Raw genomic sequence first — 25,011 nt, 5'->3', positions numbered from 1 at the left:
CTACTATGAAAAAAATAATTCATCATCAGCAGGATCAATCTTGATCATATTAAAACAAAAATAAATATTTAAATAGTACGTACCTAATAAAGGTTTGGTATAAAAAACATAACCCTCCTTCTGGCGCAGTCGGGTAAAAAAGCAAGTTGAAAGTTTTAATTTAAAAAAAAAGATTTTTTTTTCATGTTACCATACAACCTGGTAACTGGCAACACTGAGCGCAGCTGAGTTTAGTATCTGTGGCTGTGTCTGACATCTTTCTTTGTGCAATTTATGTCGGGTCGCTCATGAAATATCCCGTTATTTCCCTTTCGTAATTCATCTAACAAAGGCATTATCTATTTGTGACGATCGGCCGTGGTTAGTGGAGCAAGAGCTAAAAATCCGCAAGCGCTGGGTTCAGTGACACCGTGCCACGAAATATTTTATTTTGATCGTTTTTAGAATATCGATTTTAGACACCGTGTGCAAGATACATGTTTATATGAAGTTTATTTATTAGTGTGAACGAGTGTTTGGCGAACAAGCAACAAGATTTTTGTGTCACGGTCCAACCCAAGGTATGTATTCTCGATTTGTCGTTGTGCTAGAGAGAGTATTCGGGGCCAGAAGTCGCTTCTTTGTGACGTAAATACTCCGATATTTCTGCATCTTGCTGCTCGATGCTCGCTCTCGGACGATATCTATCAGAAGCTGACTTCACTGTAGCTATTTATAACACGTTTAATTATTTTTGTGACAGAAATGATGGATGTTTCTCTATAAATTTGATAATATGTGTCACATATCAGCCAGCGATTATGACTCGACGATGTTTCGCGCTGATTTGTGGTGCTGCCGATCGTTGAATTCCATCCAACATTTGCAGCAATTGCTGAATGGTGATAGGGAAACGTAGCTAGTTTTATTATGTCTTGGTAGCAAGGTGATCGTTTCATTTATCTCTAAAAGCTTGAAGAGCAGGACTGCGTCCGATAGGTGGAGCAAGGCGCCAGTTATAACTGTACTTGTGAATACAATGCACTTTTGTTTTCTAGTTAAGTGAGCAAACACTTTGTGCTGTAGTAATCAACAATAGTAATAGGATACAGTGTGCAGTGTGAAGTGCTATTGCCAGTGGTTCACAGTTAGAAAATCAAAAATCTAACCTAAACTTGATGGAAGTGTTTGTGAATTGCATAAAAAACTTTCAAATTGTGTAACACAAGCTTGGATTGTTGCAGTTGAATGAAGAGCCAGGATTGATTGTCTTTTAGGTAAATAGCCATTTATGATAAGGACTGATAGCATTTAAGTAATCAAAAGTCTGAATAAAATTGTTATCATTCAATCAATTTAATAGAACCACAAGGATCCCGTTACAAACATCTGAAAGCCATCTCCATCATCATCCAGAACAGTAAATAGCTCACCAGCAACCAACTGATTAATTTGTAATAACTATTTGTAACTAAATATTGCAATGCCCAATAGATTTACTTTATATGTATAACTTCAATAATCTACAACCAATTGATTTTTACAGTTATGGAGAAGCCAATTGCTCTAGCAACAAGATATTTATTGCCTTGATACATAAATATTTTTCAGCACATTTCTAGCATTGTAGTATCATGGAAATAAGATAATTAATTTGGAGAATCCAACAAAATAATCAAGGTAAACATTGGAAAAAGTTACAAACTGTGCATATTGAAAGAGAATTTAGAAACCATTGAACATCACCAACAGGTACTTGTTACAGTAAAGCATGCAAAGTTTATTGTATGTAGTTTTTGTAGCTGCCACTAAGGTTGACAATATACCTACTAATATTGGCTTTTTCGTTGTTGCCAGTATAATATTTATTTATGTACCAAAAATAAAATAATGATTTAATGTTATGAAGTTTTGACCATATATGGTCTTTGTCGGTCGATGAATCACCTTAAGAGTTACTCAAAACTTAATGTTTCAACATTTCACTGGAATATGAGTGTGCAAATCTAATTATTCTAATTACCATATGTTTCTTGATAACATTGTGAAATGATATTGCATCACAATGATTGTTTTAATAATATTATGTTGTTAAACACTCCTATTATGTAATGCGCATTTGGATTGCATTACATTAGACAATTTTTTTCACTTGTTTGTTCTAACTTTGATACTAAAGTGCCTGTTTGGTGGTCAAAATTGAGTGATAATGTGAAGTAATGATAATATCTTACAAAATATTTGTGAGTAAGTATTTTTGTTTCTGCTAAAATAGAAAAATAGGTTTCTCCATCCCAAACAAGTTAAAATAAGTATAATTATCAAACCAACCCAATAACTTGAGATAGGATGAGGAAAATGGAATATTAAGCATTACTACTTTGTTATCATATTGTATGGAAATAGTATAAATGTGTTGCAAATAATGTCCATATTTTTAACAACGATAAACCTTGAAATTTCCCAAATGGTACTGTATGCTAAAGATCTTTGATGAAAACCTAATGCATTTATTATTTTATTGTTCAGTTATTTTTGTTTTTAATTAATAATCTCCTTGTATTTTATTTGTGTAACTTAATATTGACATTTTATAATTTTTAGCTTGCTCTTTGGACCTTACAAGTGTTTTGTATAAATAAACATGAGATCAAAGTAGCTGATGGTAAAAAAAGAGATTTAAACATCAGTCAGATCTAATATAAAGTAAATCAGCATCGAATAGTGCTGGTAATATTGCAGCCGTGTTATTCATAACAATATTAAATTGTGATAGTAGAGAAATAACAATAATGGTATGAGATTCTTGGAAATAGTTAATTGCTTCGGTGAACTGAATGATTATTCAAATGTTGTAATAAATTACTAATATTGCAAATTAATTTGGCATCTAATTGCTTATTGATGCAGGAGTAAATTACTATGAATAAAAATTTGTACATTAGTATGATATCGTACTTAAGCAGTTGTGGTGCTGGTTGCTAAGAGATTGTTGTGGTCGGCTAATGGGAGAGTCAGGATACTAGTTCAGACAATTATGGACCTTATTTGAAATAATATAGGTTAATATTTAAATAAACTGAAAACTATTTTAATCAGTAAAGGTAATCATGATATACTTACTGGGATAAAAATAGTGAAATTCCATAAACAAATCTATATTAGCGAGTATGAATGGTGTCATACAAAAAATAGTAATCTTAGCTATGAATAAAAATAATGACAAGTAATGCAATGGTTGACTGTTCTATTCTGACCATATTTTGTTGTTATTGACTATGATATTTTTTAGGCTAAAGGCAGCTTGATTTTTAAACATACTCGTACCTCATTCCCAAACCTAACTCAGGGTCTAAACATGTCATTATCCATCGGATTCGAAGGGTTGCTACTTCGATTCCCGTCGATTGGATTATTATGCGAAATAGAAGTTCGTTCGTTTGTTTCAGCCAAATGGACATGGTCTCCTCCAAAGATTTCCATAACGACTGTTTCTACGCTGCCCGCATCCAAGTGCTTCCAGTAACTTTCACCAGATCGTCCAAATACATAGAAGTGCCTACCTATGTTGCAGTCAAAACTCATAATCGGTCAAAACCACTTTTTACTTATTTTTGCAGCAAAAATGGTTTTGACCAAGGCAAGGGCGTTCGTCAAAACCACTTTTGACCGCAAAAAACGATCAAAACTAATAATTTGCCTATCTGTTATCTGATGAATACCTAGATTTCTTAAAAATAATTAGAAAAAGTAAAAAGCAACATTACTGTAATACCTATAGTAGGTGTGATCAATTTGTGTGCACAAATCACATAAACCACACATAAACGTTACACTATAATGGTTTTATAATACATTTTTGATGATTTCCAATTAATTTTCACTAATCATAACACTGTATGAATTTTGGCTGATTGGTAAAATTTTAAATCAGGCGAAACCACTTTTGACTGATTGATTGCAGTCAAAAGTAGTTTTGACTAATGACCTTGGTTAAAACCACTTGACTGGAAAATTGAGTCAAAAGTGATATTGACCAAACGCATCGGTCAAAACCACTATTTATTTATGTTATTTAAAGACTTTATTGCACACACATAAGAATGTCCCGTACAAAAAGGCGAGCTTAATGCCTGGACACTATTGATTGGTTTTTGCAGTCAAAAGTGATTTTGACCGACTATGAGTACTGTAACACCTATATTATAATTTTAAATGTTTGAGATGATCATATGAAGGACGCGGGAGGTGCCTGAATGCGGGCGGCGCAGGACCGGTCTTTGTGGAAATTCTTGGGGGTGGCCTTTGTACAGCAGTGGACGCCATTCGGCTGAAACGAACGGATTCGGATTTTAATGTTCTGTTTCTCTTGTCACCAGAGTGCGCCGTGTCTTGGGGGAAAAGCACCCCGGGCACTACGGTGGCCCCAGACACACCGGCGCCAGCGCCCCAGCCTCCGGGTAAGTCATCATGAATCATCATCATCAGCAGCCACATAACCATTGGCGTATCTAGGGTTATTTTTCAGGGGGCCCGGCGATTAGCATCAGCTCAGAAGTTTTTACTATTTTATTTTTTATTTTATTTTATTTATTCATGAATAGAACGGTAGTGCCAATTACACTATTCAAACAAGACGTAACAAAGTTCAGAATAACATTTAAGTACTTATAAACAATTTAACTTAACTTAATTTAGGAAAAGTACATAAATCAGACGCGATTATTTTCACAGTAACCCAAACATTTTGCTAGTAACGTACAACTATCATCTTCGAATCCGTTGCCCAAAATCCTCGCACTATACCATCCTGTGATGTGTCACCCCGCCTCCCCCGCTATACATATACGCGGCATACACAAGACGCTGTTGAACTTTCCCCGGGGACAAACTTGACCTTCACTGGTTGGGTTATTGGCGGTCAAGCTGTAGGTCCTGGCTACACAGGAGTTGCAGCGGTGGGAACGAGAGGCGAGAATAGTCCCGTGCTGAACATAGGTCCCCCAGTGATTTCCAGATGGGCCGGTTGACAGCGGCCTGCATCCAGCGCCTTCCTGTTTCTTTTATGAGGTCATCCGTCCACAACAACATCATTCATTCATTCATTCGTTTATCATCAGACAATACTTCCTCCCTAGACAAGGGGCAAAGCGTGACATTTGTAAATTTGAAAGGCCTTCGCTCTGGCGATTTTTAGTAATGGTCACTTTTCTTGGGCCCCCAAGTTTACTTTGACGTCATTTCGTTCGTTAGTTTGTTCATCATCAGTTAAAAAAGGTTTACTACATGCATGACCAAAAATTATGACGTCATAAGTGAACAATATTATGGACGTGTTCATTTAAAACACATTTTGCTACGAATACGGGTATTTTACTATAAAAAACCCCGTCAATTTCTTTAACATTTATTATTAAGATTTTTATAAGAAAATTTACTTTTGCCTGCGGATTCGCCCGAGTGGAATTTTGTCTGTCACGGAAAAACTATCGCGCGCGATACTATCCTATGTCCTTTCCCGGGACTCAGAGTATCTCTATGGCAGATTTAATCAAAATTGGTTCAGTGGTTTAGGCGTGAAAGCCAAAAGCGTGAAAGATGGACAGAATAGACAGAGTTACTTTCATATTTATAATATTAGTAGGGATTTATTATAAGAAGTAAAATTCCTTTATTGTTATAAATGAAATACTATTTTTGGTTTGATGATTCGATACTATTTTGTTGTTAGCGCTTGATAATTAACCGTTAGAAGCACTGAAGCGGCTAAATACAAATTGCCGTTGATTGTTCAGTTTACGAAACAAACCTAAAAACTTGGAAAATAATAAAAATAATTAGGCGTACATAATCATGATTAATACTGATATAATAATTAACTTACTTATTTGGTTAAATAAAAATAATTGATAAAAAAACTTATTTGTTGGAATGTCCGAAAAATCGTCGTGTTTTTTTTCGTAATAAACTTGAAATAGGTTTCCAATCAATATTAATTATGTAATTTCTTTGATTAAATAAATTAAATATTAAATAAATAATTTAGTGGCTGTTACGACATGTTTGTTAAACTAGCTCCATGTCTTAACTCTTGTTTGCCAGATTTTGTAACAGTCCTGAACTACATCATGGTTCCGGGTGTCAAACAACAGCTAATCATAGTGCAAACAGCGTCAGGGCGCGTGCTGCTCACGCGCAACGAAATCTATGACATAATGTACAGGCGGCATATCAAGCTCGTCACCGTGGCATCTTATGTCGCTGTAGTAAAGACTATTTTGCAATATAACTCAGCTGTGGTTTGTAGTTGTCCGATACGCATTTGAGTCAATTTGGTAAACGAACTTTTCCTAGTTTTGGTCGGCTATGGTACCAAAAGTCTATAAATGGGGAAGGTGCTATTAGGGTTTCACGCTTAAACTGTTGAACCAATTTTGATATTTTTTGGTGTAAAGCTACAATTTAACTTCTTTATAATACTATACTGTACTTACACTTACAATGTATACGCGCACTATTATTATTATTTATGTATGTATATTTTATGCAGTATAGGTTAGTGTCCGTGACTCCCACTCGGCATGGGGTACACTGAAAACCAGTGTCGGGGCCTTCCTCACCGGGGGCCACGGCATAAGCTGAGTGGGGTCCCATTGCGATGGGCATCGCTGTGCGACAGGGTGGCACTGCTCAGTTTACTTTCTCTTCCATTGTATGTTTATGTCACCTCTGTCTTATTTGCTTTTTTTATTTACATCTTTTGTCTTTTGCGATGTCCATGGCAATAAATGTTTCTTTCTTTCTTTCATAACTTGATTTTTGAGACATCGAAACCTCTGGGTCATAGACAAACCCTACCGACCACAGAGGCGGAAACGATATCAGGTTTTTAAATATTGCTGTATGTCTTGTTGCATTTTTGTTACGCAAAAGCGAGATACAACACATAACGAATCTACCGCACGTTCACGGCATAATGACAACGAGTGAGATGTGTTATAATTTAGTAAATGTAGAAACATAATGAAGCACGTAATTCGTAATTCTTGACATACTCTTAATCTGTGTCACACAGTGTATTACAATTATTAATGCTTTTTCTTCTCGCTTTTACATAATGTTACTTTTATGTATACACAACCGTGTTTACTGACGTGCAAAAACAAAGTAACCGAGGCTTGAAAATTGGTCCACAGAAGTGACATGTGACGCTCAAAAGGTAGCACAAAATAATCACTCTACACTCACCGCCACCGGACACCGTGTCATCAGTCCGTGCTGCACAAAATAAAAAAACAATTTGATCGATAACTACTACAGACTAACCGTCAGAAATTTGGAAGTACCTACTGACGAACAGTTTTTAAAAAGTCAGGACATTTTAGTATCAAAATGAATTACAAATCCCACGCGCAGCTCTCGTTTAACGCAGACTGAGTTCTTTTTTTCGAAGTAAAAGCCGGACAAAGTCATTGATGTCATGATGTGCCAAACTTTTTCGAGTGCTGGTTCCCGTGCTCGAACTCGAAACAGTCGGAAAAGAGTTTCATATGAAACGAGAAAGTTCAAAACCTCTTGCCGCTTGTAAGTGCATAAATAATAACAAATTAGTGCTTAAATATTTGTGTTTTAAAACCGTGAATGTTTTTTTGCATATCAGTTTTTGTTGTTTGCATCATGCAAAACCTGTCTTAATCAACGTGTGTATTATGACAATACAATCAAATGAATACGAACTAAATGTCAACAATGATAATAATCGCTGCTATTTATAAATAAACTAGTTTTGGAGGCGCACAGCGCGTGTTCCTTACAATTGAACATACGGTGACGCATTAGGCCCGGTTTCCACCAACGCGGAGCGGTGCGGCGAAGCTGGCAGGCTTTTTCCACCAAAGCGCGTGCGTAGCTGTCAGTCTATTGCTATCTATGAAACACCGTACTGCTCCGCACATCTCCGCATCGCACCGCACCGCACAGCTGCGCTCCGCACCGCTCTGCGTTGGTGGAAACCGGGCCTAACGAGTGCTGAAAAGGGATATTGGATGTGACGCCTCAGAAATCGGATTTGCAGCTACATCTAAATCGTTTCCTTTCCAAATTCAATGTGAGCGTCTGCATTTACGATTTTTGTAGTAAAAACATTTACGACAAATACGCATGATTCTATTCTGCTGTCTTCTTCTTATTTTGTTTATGGCAGGTCTAGGAATTCTGGGATATTACGGCCCAGGAGACGTCCTCAATGAATTCCGCCAAAGTCACGTTAATATCTTACTGTCTTCACATAAGTGTTTCATTTTGACGTCGTCCAAAGTTGGCTTATGCCCTATCCCGCTAAACAAGTTGATAAAAATTAATGTTATTATTTAGCCTTATTAACTATTCTTAATGACATGTTCTAATCATAATAACTAAACATTCAAAGCATATAAGTAATAACGCCAGTAGGTACCATCAGTATGCTAATCTAAATTATTGTTAGTTCAACATTTCGTATGATTGCCTGCATAGCTCATAAAATGATGATTATTTCTTTTTTCACCGCTTTACTAAACATTAGTATACTTCTTCACGTAGAATTACACACAGGCTTGTATTGCCATACAAATTCTATGGCAGTCTCGTTTTGACAGTTTTAAAAAGTACGTCAATTGATTGGTGGTATCAAATAGTATATTGTAATTTTTGGCTTGAGCGTGCTTATCTTCTAATCAAGCACGCTCAAACTGTTATTTTTAATTCAATTAATTTTCAGTTTCAATGTTGTAAACAAAATCTTGTAATACATGGTATCAGGCCACAGTTCGTCTACCCGCATGCGGGATTTAACGTTTTCTATATAGACCTGACTGAGAATCGAATCCGTTAGATCCGTTCAAGGCGATTCGCGCCAGTGTGCTAAATTAAAACAAAATTGTACAATCAATGCACAAAGGCCCGGTTGTATTAGTGGCGCAGTTGGCGCCCCCATTACAGGGCCTCTGTCGCTGAGCAATATAGGTAAACATTCTATATTGAGCCATTAGCGACAAAAAACACGCCGTGGAAAATATGTTTTCTTGGCCGAAAATAACCTTTCGAATGACCATGCAAGTGAAGACAAAAACTAAAGCCAACTATGCTTGACGCCAGCGTACTGGCCGACGTTACTAACTACAATACCACATTTAAATAATAAATAATTGTGGTCGTCGGCGGTGATACGGGCCAAACAATACCTTAATTATGTTAAAACTGAGCAACGAAATGTTATTCAACAGGAAACTACAGCATTTGTAGATTAAAGCACATAGAACAACAGTTTTAAACTATACAGTTTAGTACCTAACTTAATATTATTTGGGAGCCGAATAATCCTATTATTTGTTTTTCTTTGTTATTATAAGATTATCTCTTTAGCTCGTTAAGGATTCCAATAAAAAATAATAAATAAGAAGATTAATATTTAAGATCTTTTCTTATTTTTTCTTCGGATTCCCAAGAAAAAATAAGGTTGTTTGTTTCGTAAAAATGATTTTCAATTAATACAAATATTAATCTTGTTTTCTTACATAAGTACCAAAAGTTAAAAAGAAAATTTTCCTTAAAGTCGTCTCGTATTCCAGTTTGTATTTCAAATAGCTGCCAACAATATAATGAAAAAAAAAAAAAAAACAAATCAACCTTAGCATTAAAATACTTATTTCCTTAAATCTGCTTCCTTTTATTTTTACTGAAAAATAAACTTTGTAAAAAATAGTTTTCTTTTATAGTGCGGTGTAAAAGAACTGAGGTCGAAATTCTGTTTGGGTCTACGAGCCGTCATAGGCGCGTGACACGGACCAACCGGAACGACACGGCTTAACGTGCCTTCTGAAGCACGGTAACATTATTTTTTTAGACCTTTTGTAGGCTATGTCCTAACCAATTTAAGAACAATTATTACATCCCTGAATTTTCGGGTCCCATCAAGGAAATTAATCCAAAACGATCTCTGGATCAAAAGCTGTTAAACCTATTTGGTGGTGACAGAATTATTGATGACCATATCACTTATTCACTTACACACAAAATCACACTGACACTATCACACACACATTTTTGTTTTGTTTTTCTATTTAAATTATTTTTTAAATTAAAAGATAAAATTTAATCTAAACACTAAATTTTAGTCTTATGTTTTTTTGAGGAGGAGCCTGACTCTCGTTACACAGGTTAACCTTATACGAGAGCGGCACATATCTTGTACTTGTAAAGTGTTTATTTAATAAAAGTATTTTCATTTTCATTTTCATATTTTGAACTTTAGTGAGAACAAAAGCAACGAAAATATTTTTCCATATTACCAGTGAAAGGGTTAAAATACTATTTTGACAGGATCATTAAAGTTGATCAGTTCCAAAAAGCGTAGCTGTGTTGAAATGGATCAACACATTACTTCTAGGTTTACATACGCTTTAGCCCTTTATCATGCTAACGTCAGCCCTTGTTAATCGCGACTTAGGCCTCCCCCAATACAGCCAATCTAGAACGATCTTCAGAAATCCCTATTATGCAGTAGCGGCTACGTTCGACGCCCCACCGTCTTAGGATAGGACTTCAGGATGCTACAATTAATTAATTAACTAACAAATTTTGTCGGCCGTTTGGTATAGTGGTTCACAACGGACTATGCAGAGGTCGCAGGTTAGTTTCCCGCACAGTACAAACATTGTGCATGAACATATCTGTTTTTATTAGACTAGATTTCTATCTATGACATATAATCTAGAAAAACGAGTATAAATAAGTAGGTATGTTTACGTACCCATAGTACAAGCTTTACTTAGTTTGGTACTAGATGCGCTGTAAAATGTCCAATGTTTATTTATAAAATAAATACTAAATACTAATGCCCCTTCGATATCGGAGCATATTTACGGAAGCGCAGTACATTATGTACATTATATTAGCTCCGTCACCTTTCATTACCGTATTGAATAAGCGGCAACTCGCGTTCACGGTCGTATTGATTGATATCGTTTATTTGGTATACCTAACTGATATAATATCTAGCTCGTTCTTCCTGTAGCATGATTTATGGACGTGAATTTATATTTTAAAACCAATTAATTCATTGTAGATTAAACATGCAATACTTGCTAGTTTTAACACCTCTTAAGCGTAGGCTTAAAGACGCCTAGGCGCAGACCAGCGACTTTTAGTTGGCCGAAAGTTGGGTCGGGCTGTTAATATAGACATGTATAAAAGTGCGCACACTACACCGATATCGGCCGATTCCTCATACAAATTAGAATCGGGCCCAACTATCGGCCAACTAAAAGTCGGTGGTCTGCGCCTAGGCTAAGTGAAGGGATATTCTTTTAATATTTTTAAGTGTTCGCTGTAACAGCCTGTCAGACTTCACGACATGTCCGATAGGAAAATTGGCTTCAAATTACACCCTTATTGAATAACAGAAAAGCAGAAAAAGATTCTACCATCTAAAAAGGTCTACAGTTACTACTGATGTGTGAAATGTCGCCGCAGTGAAAGACAGTTGCAGCATATTCAACACTAATAGCAGCCTGTGATTGGGGCGATTGCTATGAATATTTTATAACTACTTACTTCACATGACAATGTTTATGCCGGTTGCGCAATCCATGCGGTTCCCAAATTTTTGTACTGTTATATTACTGCTGAAAACCTCGAAAACAAAAATACAGTTACAGATAGTGACCGATTTCAGGTTAATTTTGAGTAAACTTAAGAATTTACATACAGGAAATAGGTGTTTGTTAATCTAGCAAGTGTTGAAAGGTCCACGATTACTTTAGAAAGTTAGTTCGACGATAAATAAATAATCAATTAGATGACATTGAGTTTTAATTATTTTTTCTAAAAAACGGATTAAATACTTATGTGATACGTGTGTAATAAAAGTTTCTTTCCATGACAAAAGTTTCTTGATAATTATTATAAATAAGTTAATTAGTCACTTAACTACGAAATAAACAAAGTGAGCTATGATAGCTCATCGCAGTCGATTGTACGCCGTGATTGTACCTAGGTGATTGCTATAGTAATTAGCCTATACATAGTTATTGACATATTGGATTGTTAATAAGTAAGAGACAAAAATATTTACTACATTGGACTGCGTATTGCTCAGAAAAAATATTTGTCTCTTTTCCTCTCTTAATAACTTCCATTAGGCTTCTTTCTTTTCATTTTAGGCAAGTTGGCAAATAACTATGTATTGGCTAATTACTATAGCGATCACCCTAATCTTAAAAGTGTAAAGTAACCCGAAGAGATTTTCAGAAGTTTCCAGCAAAAGATCGATCTCCCTCGAAGTTTGAGAAGCAACTAGATCGGGGAATGGCGATCGCGGCGCGGGATGTTTACTGCTTGTAGGAAATGAGAAAAGTGATTGTCCTTTATGTACAGACTAGCACGTCAAGCTGAACACAGGGAACTTATGGCGTGGTAATAAGAGCGATGTTGCAACAAAAATGCGCAGTTTGATGTGCTGTCTGTACGAGGAAGCGTCCCGATAGCGGTTGGACCTTTAACGAGCGATATTGTGTACTAGGTACCTATCTGCGGCTAGATACTTTGTTTATTGTAATAACTTGTTTATGTATGAGGCAAAAAAGAAATTGGGTAAGTATTTGTCACCATTCACCAATCATTTCAAAGCACAACTTTTCTATAAGTGTGTTGACTTGGAAAATAATGACGTCAACAGCCTGTTTTGCTATGGTAGAGTCGACTTTTGACAGCTCATAAAAATTACATCAATTGATTGAGGGGATTAAGTAATCTATTAATGACATCTTAAATTAATGCTTAAATTGAGGCAACCGAGAGCTTGTGTCAAACATGTTTAACGTTTGTAAATTCAATGTCAAGTTGTGATGTAGAGTCAGAAGGGCACACTCGGAAACTCCATATGAAAAACAAACATAGACATAATGTCACATAGACAGGACATTATATTTTGTACGTGATTTTGTGAGCAACTGTATCTAAAGTCTTATCTAGACTCAGTCAAAATCTATGGTCAAAAGATGAAGTAATATTTTTTTTCAGGTATTTTAATGGATTTACTAATCTCCCAGATTTTAATTGATGATCGTTGTAGTCACACTGTAAAGGTATTTAAAGTGGGCGTGATGTCACGGCCAGCTTGTCGCGTAAGGTTAAGTAGATGAGCATACACGAGTAATCATTTGCCATGGAAATTCACGGGATGCAAAGTTAAGTAAAACATATTTTCTATTATAGTTCTTGCAACTCACGAAGGCGAGTGAGTTTTACTTGTGTGTGGACTTGTACATGCACATTGCACATACCGATAGTGTAATGTCTATCAAAACTTAAAAAAAACAAACAGTAGCGAGCCACCATATAGAGCTCACTCGCATTCGTGAATTGCAACAACCATAAGCCACTTTCGGGATACATGGATCACTTCAGCTCTTCGATTTTCGTCTCGTACATAATTTTGTTAAACTACTCCACCAAAGGAGGAAATGCGTCATAGTAAAATATCACTTGTATTCAAATGCAATCAATACCTATGATATTTCTGCATCCATAAAATATATTGTAACAATGTTGCAAGTTCGAACGCATTTTCATTCCGACCACACAGATGTTATTAAAAAAACCTCAACGACGCATGCACGTCAAAATCAATCAAGCCGATTGACCCACGCCACGGGTGACGCTGATAATTGAGAGACGTGCATACACTCGGCAAAAATAGCCCGGCTTTTGCAGCCGGATAAGACAAATGACAAATGGACACACGAAACGGTTTCATTTGGCCCAAGTTTTAAATCGGAAACAGTAAAGTGGGATTTAACCTCAGAGCGTCATGATTACAATATGGAGATAGTGAGAAACTGAGTTAAATCTGTCCATCCAGTCTCTTCGCAACTGCGTTATCTAGTCTATCTATCTATTAAGAACTGAATGTCTATAATCCAGGCACGCAGGCGAGCGTGTCAAGTTCAAGCCAAGAATTTATAAACTGGACCATACCTCTGACTCTGAGGTTCCTATCAAGTACCCACTGATTGATCCACTAAAAGATTTTCGCCCCGAACATAGTAAAACATTAATTATGTGTAATTTCCGCACAGTAATTGATTTTAAATTTCGGTCAAACACGTATCATTAGCAAATTAATTTAAAATTGGATGAAAGCAAATAGCTTAATTACTTGCCCTATTAATAAAGTCGCAAGTGGTGTATTCGAGCACAGCTCTGTTAAATTTTACCAAATGCTGTATTCATTTGATATAATGTGCTGTTTGGAACTTTAGGTTAAATATGTGCAGTTTGTTTGATGAGTCCATATCAAAATCGCCGCTGTTTATTAAATTAATTACCCAGTGTTTGGTTTCGCATTATTGTGGATAGTTTTATGACCGCTGTGCGAGCTATGGCATCACGTGGACGTAACAAGCGCCTTGTTTGCTCTGCAGCTTGAGCTTGTTTTGAAGCTATTTACTTAGCGATCATTAGTGGATGCTCGCGAAGGCTGCGCTGTTACATCATCGAGTATCGAGCTAACATCGAGAGTTTGTATCGATATAAAATCTGATTCTGAAATGTGACAATGTCCACATGATAATAATATCGATAATGGACAACACGCATAAGTTGTAATATTAAGTTAAATTATGACTTAATTTAAAGTTTAGATCACACACATTACACTAGTTTTTATTTCACCTCAATCCATCCAATATTACCGAAGATAGAGCCTCGAGAAGTTTACGGACTTTTTAAAATTTTCAAAAATTTCCAATATTCGCGCGTGACGTCACAACATGATTTTGCAGCCCCCGCACGTTAACCCATTTACCACTTTTTGTCTTTTTCCAACTAAAATAAAATTTTACCTAACTGACAACTGTTGTTAGTTGTCATCGTTCAATCACATTTCAAACTAGGCGCTAAAAAAGTAACCATTATTATGCCACCTATTGCCAATTTTGTGCACTATGAAGCCATTTTTACATTTATGCACTTAAATATAAATTTTCTGGAAAAATAACCAAGTTTGTGTCTCTGTGCTCAATAACGAGTAAATAGTCCAGTTATTTGTTAATTTTACTTGGAAAGTTTTCCGGAATTTTTGAAAATTGGTGAATAAATACATTTCGCTATGTTCTTTCCGAATTTTGTGACCTCGTTTAATGTACCTGCTAAATTGCGAGTTCTTTTTTATTTGATCATAGCAGGACACGCTGCCGGGTGTCCTAAATATGCTGAAGTATAAAAAAGTTCGCGTTGCTGAAGTATACATTTTTTTTTGTCTTGTTTGTTTCTACATTACATAATTGTATCCTACTAATATTATAAATGCGAAAGTTTGGATGTCTGGATGTCTGGAAGTTTAAAATAAAGTAAAATATTCTCACCAACATAACAGATAATATTATGATAACAAACAATCAGGAAAAACAAAAACTAAGAATGTTGGTGGTTGATACCTGAACTAGGAAGATTCCTGTGTCTCAGGTTTGTTACTCTTTCACGCAAAAAGTACTCAACGGATTTTGTTGAAACTGTACAATATTATTGTTTGTAACCCAGATTAACATATAGGCTATAATAAATTATTTATGCCGATCTGTGACACTAAATTTCACGCGGGTGAAGCCAAAGGCAAAAGCTAGTCGTGAAATAAATAGGAAAGTTTAAGGATCTGAAACGTGGTCGCTTACTATGGGCCTTATAAGAAAACTCAAGGTCACCCAAAGGTAGATGGAGCGGGCTATACTCGGGGTTTCCCTGCGTGATCGAATCAGAAATGAGGAGATCCGCAGGAGAACCAAAGTGACCGACATAACACGCAGAATTGCTAAAATCAAGTGGCAGTGGGCGGGACACATAGCTCGTAGAGACGATGGCCATTGGGGCAGAAAATTTCTTGAGTGGCGACCACGGCACGGGCTGGAAGACGTAGCGTGGGCAGGCCTCCTACTAGGTGGACCGACGATCTGGTAAAGGTCGCGAGAAGTACCTGAATGCGGGCAGCGCAGGACTTTTTATTATGAAAAACCCATGAAAAACCCAAAGGCCTCTCGCCTTTGTCCAGCAGTGGACGTCATTTGGCTGTAACGACAAAATAGGAAAGAATGTAATTATCAAAAATCTTCTCTAAGGCAGCATTTTCCCAATTTCGCAACGAGCGCGGCAATCACACTTAACTAACAGACTAACAGAGAGCATAGCGAAATCTATTTTAATCACCAATTTTCAAAACTCCCGGAACACTTTCCAGGTAACCATGTTAATTTGTACCAAACGACTGGACTATAATTTAATTGATATAAAAAATTGGGTAGATCTTCTCAAAAACAAAAGAACTGGTGCTAAAAGGGTTAAGTGACGTTTAGACATTTGTAGAGGGCCTTGTAGAAGGGGAGGCTATGGTGCTGAATGTGGATTAACTCGAGTGTCATAGTAACTTATTAGGCTAAGCTTGATGATAAAACGAAAAATATTTTATTCAATGTACATAGTCTGGTCATAAGTTCTGTCATATGATAATAACTTTTGAATTTTGAATGAAGGTTTCAAAAACATTTTTTACTGAATTAGAATAAAAAAGAAAAAATGTGCGATAGTTCGAATTTTATTGTATGTGTAGTGGACGCATAAAGAAGTCCGAACTGCAGTTGTCACATTGCATTGGTGTGGCTACGCGCCAAAGCAAATTTTCGTTGTGCTGAAAAAATTTCGTTTATCTTTTCATTTAATGATAGGTATAGGAATAGGTGTACCAGAATCTCATGGCAAACAAAAATATTGGAAAAGTGTGTCTTTCATATGGCAAATGTCTATGGCTTTATTGTCACCTGTCAAAGTAAATCAAGTGAACTGTCAGTCGCTGCAGAAATTTTGTAATCTCTTCATGCCTATTTGTTATTTTTGTGAAAAAGTCAAAAAAGCTCAAGCAAGTCATATTGTTTTCAATGTGTATTGTAAAATAAGGCATAATTCATAGTCAATCTTTGATTTTAAAGCGCGTCGTTGAGTTTACAATAAGTTGGAGTTTTTTAAATATTATTCTTATAATAGCTGCTTTATAGGGGGTTTCAGGTGTACCTCACAAATTGGTGCAGAGGAATGGTGAAAATGTTATGACCATGTAAATAACATTGAAAAAGATTTCATCAAGTAAGATAGAATAATTGAAATGCTGGAAGAGCAATTTATAATAAATACCTCTTTATCTTGATTCTATTGAAGAAAAGTGGAATCCTTGGAATCGTTTTCTAGTTCTGAATGAAGTGATTAGTTATAAGTATGATACATAATAAAATTAGTTACATAAAGTAGGTAATATACGATTTACTTATTTTTCAAGACATTTTCCTATTATTATTACTGACGGGATTGCTACCATGTACCTTAGTTTTGAGTTTCCAATATTTCGGCACTGTTACAAGCGCCATGGTCACGGAGTAACTGAAGAAATTAAAACCAGACATCGTTCAGATGTGCGTTCAAAAGACCTGAGATTTAAAAAAATCTCACGTTTTGTTTAAACGGTTCTATATTGGCTCACATAAAATTCTAAATCCTATTCTTTGTCTTACTACCGATTTGTGTTCATAATAATCTCTCTTCATAATTTTATTTTTCATACTTTTTTTATTCATACATTTTTATTACTACCATCGGAGCTCATAACAGTTAGTAATCATATTTTTTTTATCAATACTGTTACTACCAAGAACCATTTAAAATACATAATTTTTAATTTCAGATCTTTTTTCTTCATAACATTCATTGATCATATTGTTTTAATTAATAATGTTGTTACTAAGAACATACTTCGACTCATAATGTTGTTGTTCAGAATAATTTACTTTATAACAGACATACTCGTATCTTTAAAAAAATCATATATAATTTAATAGAGTAGATAAGCATGCAGACCATGCAGCATGAAAGCAAGCATGCAGCATGCATTGGTATCTCCTCGTCTCCGGCGCTGCGGGATGTGCAGCCCTTCCGCCCTTGCGTAACGAGGCTCAGGCACCCACGCTTGCTTCCGCAGCTTCGGCTTTTTGGATCGCCATCGGCGCCTTCGGCGCCTCGGCGACCAGCCTCAGCCGCTCCAGCTCACCCGGGTGCCTGAGCCTCGTTACAGCGGGCGAGGGCTGCCCTCCCTCCGCGCCTCCGGCTTTTAAATTACACTCTAGGGGTAGGGCAGACAAGACTACGTGGAGTCGGTTTTGCAGCAATTCGTTTCTGTCACGTTAGTTTTGTGGCACAAAATATTGCCTGTTTTGGACCATTTCAAATTAATTTAATGTTAAAATACGATTTAATACGAATATAGACATCATGATTTTCAATAATATGGATAAATACACTTATGAGTAATAAATTTATGAAAACAAATATTAGGATACATCACATTTATGAATATTATAGTTATTTATTCGAATGATTATGAGTTTCGATCATTAGTATAGAAAAATATATGAAAACAAATATTAGTAAAAACTAAGTGTATGATTAGTGATATTATGAATATCAATGATTATGTTTTTAAATATGTAGGTTTTCAATTTTTTATGAAGAATGATCATTATGGTATCAAATTGTATGAGAAATATTTTCGGACCTCCAATGATAGGAATTGAAAAGTTATGTAAGAAAATGCGCTACCGTTTAAACAGTAAGCGAAAAAAAAGTGACTTGAAAATGGAATACAAAATGATAAGGTATGGTAAATGATAAGTCTTTATCAATGAAGAAGCAGAAGTTCAATTTCATGTGTCCTCCATCTAGGCTAGTTTCCATCGTCACTCAAAATTTGGCTGCGGTCTCAAATTTGGGATTAATTATTGAGGTATTTTTTGGGTGAGAGGCATAAGAACTAATCCCATTTTATATCAAAAATTCATACTTAGAGGTACCAGGTACAGTCGCGGAATGAAAAGGTTCGTCACCTTAGTGTCGGTTTTCGCTTGCACTAGGTGCTGTGAGAGTCAAACCTGCCAACATAACAGTGCAAGAAACAGTGCTGCTAACATTTAAATAACGTATGAAATTGCTAACGAATAAGGTTTTGCTTGTTTATTTTTCTATCCCATCAGTGCAATGCAATGATGACATTGACCAATTGACAATAGTTTTTTTTATTTAAAAGAAATAATAATGGCAAGTTGAACCAACAAGAAGGTTTTAGTTTAACAATCATAATAATCTTCTTGACAAGATAAATCGTCAAACTTTGATCTGAATAATTTTGAACTTTACTGACGAACAGTTAAAGATTATTTTCTCTAACTCGAGATTATTCTGCAACATAGTTTCAAAAGGTAATATGTGCTCGTGATTCGTTGAAGGAATCAATTTGAAAACTGACGAACCTTTTCATTCCGTGACTGTACAAAATATTTCCTTGTATGTTAGTCTGCCACTCTTTAGTAAGTCCCGAAATCCCCGCTTCGGCTCCCCTACTAACCATTCTAACCATTGTACACAGATAATATCTTACATGCAGCTTTTCATGTTACTACGTCACATTTTCAAAATCCGCGCGGAAAATCGCTCCTAGCGGAAGAGCGCACTTTGAGCTTGAATATTTCAGTCATTTTTAAAGATATCAAAAAAGTAAAAATACAGTATTCATTCTAATTTTTTGTAGTTTTTTTTGGCATCTTCAACAAAAATTGTGCGCCATGTCCATTGAAGATGCGCGGTCTACTCGTTGAAACATAACGGCTGCTTTGTGGACTACTGAACAGACCGCGTAGCAGAATGCCAATTTACTGGGGATTATCTTTCCTTATTTTCAGCGTTACCTTTTGTTTTTGTGAAATGATAGTAAGACTTAAATCATCAGCCAGTCCCGTCGAAGTCGATCCAATCTTCAATTCAAACAGTAATCATTTTAGAGTTGTAAAAATTGCGTTAAATTGTACATCCTAGAGCAAACCATGCGGTCTCGATGTAACTGAATACGCCCATCTCGACCACTAGGAAGCTTTAGTTGGCCGACGCGTGAGCTCATTAAAAGTTTGACCAAGTGATGTATCCAGTAAGCTAACGTGGATGGAGATCCTTTGTCTTGCTACATGACTGGGGCAGATTGTATCCTGGCTTATAAAGCCTGTCACTGCTGCGGTAACAAGCTGAGTAACAGTATCAATGATTTCGATGTATTGACGCAGAATTTATAGAGACTTTACGTCAAAAAAAGGCATTTTATTTCTTCTTTGTAACATCGACTCGGACCATTTTATTTTGTTGCCTTTTCCCGGCGTCTCGTTTCCACCTCCATGTTTTGTTATTTAACTAATGTTGGCGGTGTACATACGAGTACATAATTAAATTAACAAATGTCTGAGTGGAAGCATCTAGGATTTTTTTGCCACTAATGTGGTGTTGTCATATAGCGCGCTCAATTATTGTTATTTATATTGGCTTAATAACATCACGTGATTATCCCAATTGCTTGCGGTAACTTGATAGCCTGTCCCAGCTATAGATACGTATTGGACGCGAGAAATTCTGATCATTTTTGTCCCCTTTGTAGGAAGCCAAATCTCTGCTGGCTTGCTGATTTGAATACCCCTAATTCATAGCTAGGCATTTCATACGCCGATGACGGCCCAACTAGAATCAAACGTATTGAGTATTCGACATCTGCTGATGGATTACATGCATTCGGCTTTGTTTTGATGGTCCCGTGGTTTGTGTTTACCTTCAGACAAACGCTTTGATGCACTCTGATGAATCTTTGGAATGATTGACTCAGGCTGATAATTAATAGTCTGTTTGATGTGTAGTCTGAAGGCAAGTTCAAGTAAGTTCACCTTTATACGACTGATTAAACCAATACATTGAGTCATTAGAAGGTGACTGATAAATATAGAAATTGTTGCCAACGAAAATATGTGTAGATATAAATAATTTCCAGCAGGTGTGTCATGAAAGTCTTTGAACCGAACATAACAAAATTAATCACAAATAAATAAGAGCATTTCTAAGATAACGGTGAGATATCAATTCTGAGTATAGTATCGGGCAATAATGTTTTTATTCTCATGAACTCCGCGACTTTATCGATGTGTAATGCCTTGAGCCACGGTCTGCTGCTTCAGCTTTTTAACGTGAGTGTATCAGTTTTCACTGATATGCACCAAGTGCGTGTAGGTTTGTGATAAAGTACTAAGAACCAGACCACATAGCCTAACTCAATAGCTTCGTTGCATAGTTGTCGGCATGTTAGGTTTCGATGTAATTAATTGTTGACATTACATGTCTTCGACAGACTACACAGCACATGTCTTCGACAAACTAGCACCAACCGAATTGAGAAGCTCTTCCTTTTTGAAGTCGGTTAAAAATATTACAGAGTGGCCATTGCTATTATAATTCTGGCATTCTTCGTTTCGCTAGCGATATATTTGACTTAGAATTACGATCATTAGTGGATTGTTGCGATGCACATCACTATTGCGGTATCCATAGCAAACTCGATGCATCGACACAGGTATCGGGATATAGAATGTGGGATGTTGAGGTATTTGCTTTGAGTTAATTTGTTCAAGCGCGTCCAGTCCGAATTGTGGTACAACGTGATTAATGGTTTCTCGAAAACAGTGTATTAATTTGCCACTGAATATTGGGCCATTACTATATTGGATGGTTCGATACTTCAGATAAGTGTTACTACGAAGAACTGAGATAAAGTTTGGCTAATGCTATGCGGGGGTCAAATTTTAAGTGGATCAAAAGTGAATAAGTGAGAAATACTCAACCACTTAAAATTTGTAGGGTCAATACTAAAAATCGTAGGAAACTGGATGGTTCTACTTGAGCATTTAAATAATTGAATGTTCATTTATTACAAATATTTGTTAGTTATTTCATCATATGAACTCTTGTTTAGTTAAGATTAGGCGTTCAGTGATGATGTAAAATACAGAATCCTTTTCTATAGGGCTTCGCCTTCTGAAATTTAGTTGACAGAAACCAGGCGAGCATCATCAAGCGAGTGCAGCCCGCATGCGGTGGGCTAACGTGGCATATTTCCGCGGCCTGAGGTGGTGTGTTAATTAAACCGGACGGTTCAACCCTCGATCGATGGTCCCGGATAGGGTTGCCAGGTCCAAAAACACAATAGCTGGACTCTGTGCTTCATTTGGCTGGACATTTTACCCTAAAAGCCGGACATGTCACTGCGGCACGCAATTAGTGTCATAGCTCACGAGTGAGTACTAGCATCATCGGTTGCCCAACATCGTGATTCGTGCGCTTGATATTATTCTGTGGCTCGACTTTCGCCTGGCGCGGAAGGAACATAAAAAGTTGGACAAGTCCTTAAAAAGCCAAACATGTCCGGCTATAGCCTCCTGGCAACCCTAGTCCCAAATAGCCCGCTTAGCGATGTCAGTGTTGCTTATCTAATTCATATTGTTGACTTTTGTTGGGCACTCTACAAGGATATAATAAATATTATTAGATAGTATAATTTATGAATATCAAACTTCAAACATCATCAAATTGTTTATGTTTGAGTCTAAACTTTGGAACTAAAGTTATTTTAACACTGTTAGTTTAAAAATGAATATCTTAGGACAGATACTAAACTTCTATACATACTTATTATATTCTTATTAATATGTCATAACTAGCGGCCGCCCGCGGCTTCGTACGCGTGGATCCCGTTTTACCCACTTAGGGGTGGAGTTTCTTAAAATCCGTTCTTCACCTACGTTCTAAAAGGAACCCCATGCAAAATTTGCACTTGTGGTTTCTGAGATTTCGTGATGAGTGAGTCAGTCAATCAGTGACCTTTCGCTTTTATAAATATAGATTAGGACATAATTTCTGAAATAAGTCGTAAAATACAATCTAGCCTCAGCATGGACAGGGACACAGAACAAATGCAATGGTCGGTTGGAATCATACAAAATTAAATGTGAACGTTCGTACGATAAGCGGCAGAATTTGTATCGTAATGACTCATGAGAAAATAATTACAACTACTTAAGATATACGTTATCTATCGTATCTATGCTTAGTTTAGGGCTAGATTTGTGTCTTGGTGAAGTCGGGCGAATTTAATTTAATTTTAAGTTCCTTATCGATATTGTTACAGCACTGGCACATCGTGCCGCACTTCGGAGTTCCATTTAACGTCGGCGGTGACGTCATAAACCGATTAGGATATTAGATCTTGAGATTCCAACCTCGTACTTGAGTATTGAAGAATGTCTTGTTATCGCCCTGTAAGGCTGCCATGAGTTTTAATGCCTTAAAGAGAAGTAAAAAAACAAGGTATGGCATGTATTCTAACTTAGAATACAATGATGATAGCGTGTAAGATATTTATTTAATCTTTAATGCCATATAAATAAATTTAAGGGGCGAACTTAATGCCATAAGGCGTTCTCTACCATTTTACCTTCGGGCTAAGCAAAAAAAAAATCGTAAAAAAAATCGTCGTAATTTTTTTTGTACTTTGATCATTGGGAGCCCTGATAACAGTATCATGACTAACTGCTCCACCTGCCAATCGAAACCATATCATATTTTCCACAGAAGCCCACTTCTAATCACTGGTAACCGACTGACAGTTCTTATTATCAGGGACGCTCCCAGTTTCATCTTTATCGGATATTTTGTGATAGTGATAAATATAAAATTCTCAGAAATTCTATTTTAGTAGGTATTAAGACTCAAAGAAAATATTAAACTCTTACATGCTGAATGGAGTCCCGCCCTATTGTTCTGTTTGTGTAAATAGACTAGACACCCTTGAGGGAATTTTTGGTAATGTTTTGCGTTTGTTTGTACTGATATAAGCTGCTTCACGTGGAAAGTTTGTGTTTAAAATTTATACCAGTATTGAAGACGTAGCGTGGGCAGGCCTCCTACTAGGTGGACCGACGATCTGGTGAAGGTCGCGGGAAGAGCCTGGATGCGAGCAGCGCAGGACCGTTCATTGTGGAAAACCTTGGAGGAGGCCTTTGTCCAGCAGTGGACGTCATTCGGCTGAAACGAAACGAAACGCAGCATGTACTGCTTTGTTTGAAGTATTTAACGGACATTGAAAATTTTAATGCTTTTAGACCGAAAGACAAGGTAGTAAAGTTAACATTAAGGTGGGAACTGCATAATATATTCCTTTATGGAACGATTTCTGTAACCGCTGGACATTATACGGTTAATAAGACTTAATGTAGTTAACTTAGTATGTAATTGTGAATATAAGTAGTCTAAGGAAGCAAACATGTAACAGGATAATTTTCTTTCCCGCTGCATTGTTTAAATTACTTAATATGGAAATTACCCAATAACTTGCATAGTATGGAGTTAATTCCTGAGTTATTTCAAAATAAAATAATAATAATAAATATCTTTGGATATTTTACACTGCGCCTCTAGTCCCAAACTATGCAAAGTTTCTACTATGAGTACTAGAAAACGGATTAAACATACTTAAATACTTTTTTTTTTGTAAATACATACTTAATATAGATAGAAAAATTCGAATCCAATACTAACAAATGTGTTCATCAACACAAATGTTTGTACTGTGCGGGAATCGAACCCGCGACCTCTCGGCATAGAAGTGCGTTACCCACCCACTACACCTACACCAAACGTCCGACAGTAAAAGTGTAAATTTTTATCTGTGAAGGAATTTACAGTGTAGATTCTCAATCTCCGTTTGTATTACCTCCTGCAAACTTTCATATTTACTTTACGTACGAGCAATTGAATCTCGAGCCCGACGGCCTGGCTTCCTTGTGTTGAATGTATGTTTTCATTGAACGTACCTTGTGCTGTGACTAGAATCAGGACATCCAAGTTTTTCAAGTTTTCAGTATTTTTGAAGCAAATAGAAAATATTTTCACCACCTATTGTTTGTAAAGCAGAAATTAGCAAGTAAAATCTTTAAATTTTACAAAAGAACCAAATATAATGTCACGCTATGCATGCCAGAAACTCTCACTTGGTGGATTTTATTCTTTTTCCTTAAACTAGTAACTTTGACAAGCCAGATA

General features: G+C 36.3%; 1 protein-coding gene across 1 annotated transcript in view; it reads left to right on the top strand.

Moving 5' to 3' along the window:
• Window positions 1-247: 247 nt before the first annotated feature.
• LOC135086831 (serine/threonine-protein kinase tricornered) overlaps window positions 248-25,011 on the top strand; it is a 101,127-nt gene continuing 76,363 nt past the window's right edge. Inside the window, exons 1-2 of the mRNA XM_063981640.1 lie at window positions 248-560; window positions 4,359-4,439. The gene's annotated coding sequence lies outside the window, so the exon portion shown is untranslated. The remainder of the gene's footprint in view (window positions 561-4,358; window positions 4,440-25,011) is intronic.

Source organism: Ostrinia nubilalis, chromosome Z (assembly GCF_963855985.1).
Source record: "Ostrinia nubilalis chromosome Z, ilOstNubi1.1, whole genome shotgun sequence".
Classification (NCBI taxonomy): Eukaryota; Metazoa; Arthropoda; class Insecta; order Lepidoptera; family Crambidae; genus Ostrinia; species Ostrinia nubilalis.
The sequence above is the reverse complement of the archived record's forward strand: the minus strand, read 5'-3'. Positions and strand labels throughout refer to the sequence as shown.